A 1,153-nucleotide genomic window follows, 5' to 3' on the forward strand; every position below is an offset into this window, starting at 1 on the left:
GAGTTGGGCCAGGCCCAGCGGGTTCCTGGGCGCCTTGGCCGTGCACGCCCCGCCCGCGCGTTCCCGCCCGGCCCCCTGCTCGCCTAATGCGAGCGCGTAGACGGGTCCAGGAAACCCGCTCTCACGGACGGGGCCTGTGGTGTGTACTGAGCAGATGTTCATGGCGCCTCATTAGAGAATTCCTACCAACTTCTCTCTTAACCTGGACCATGGGTCCCACAACCAGCCACCTCCTGTGTCTCCCCGGACTGTAGGGGCCCCGAAGTCATCCCACCAACCAACCAGCCAGTGAGCTCTGTGCTCATTCCTCTTGCCCTCCATGCAGTTATGTCCCTCGGTGAGCAGGTACATAGATACAGAGAAACTGACATCAGGCAGTGTGATTGATGCCCGAAGAATGGGTGCTAGTTGGAACAGATGGGAGAACGTCATGACCCTGGGTGTATAGATGGGTCTTAGCTCAGATGCCACTCCTGAGAGATCCCTTCCCTCGCCACCCTTCCACAGACCTCCTTCAACCCTTGGTTCCTCCATCACAGCATCCCACTGCATTTTTCTTAGCCTGCATCACTCTCTGAGATGGTCTTGTTTATTTAACTCCCACTTGAATGCAAGCCCTTGAAGGCAAGGATCTTGCCTGTTTTGCCCAATAAATGATTCTCAGCACCTTGTACATAGTAAACGTTCAATGATTATTTATTGGAAAATGGAATAACAATTATTTGTGGGATGAATGAATTACTGAAATCATCGTGTTTATCTGTTTAATTTCCCCTAGACTGTAAGCCCTTGAGGGTGAGGCTCTTGCCAAACTTGTTCAATAATTCCCTCATCCTGACGTAATACTCGCTGGCTGCATAAGTGAGTGAGTGACTAAGACGTGAGCGCCAGGCAGGAATGGCACGTGATGTCATTCGCAGGTGAGGCTTGTCCAGTGGACAAAGTGTCAGGCCTAGCTTTCAGGCTAAGCCCCCCATCCCCCCCGCCCCTCCTGCCCCTGTGGCTAAAGGAACAGTTTGCCATTTTAAATGATTGGGGAGTAAAATCTTTACATGTGGTTGCTTAGAAGCCGGTTGGAAACAGTGCCTCATTCTTGTTCTTAGCTCGTTTGATTGTTAAAAAACAAATAGAAGCCAGGTTAATTTAGGAGGGA

This window comes from Suricata suricatta, chromosome 12, assembly GCF_006229205.1.
Source record: "Suricata suricatta isolate VVHF042 chromosome 12, meerkat_22Aug2017_6uvM2_HiC, whole genome shotgun sequence".
NCBI classification, from domain to species: Eukaryota; Metazoa; Chordata; class Mammalia; order Carnivora; family Herpestidae; genus Suricata; species Suricata suricatta.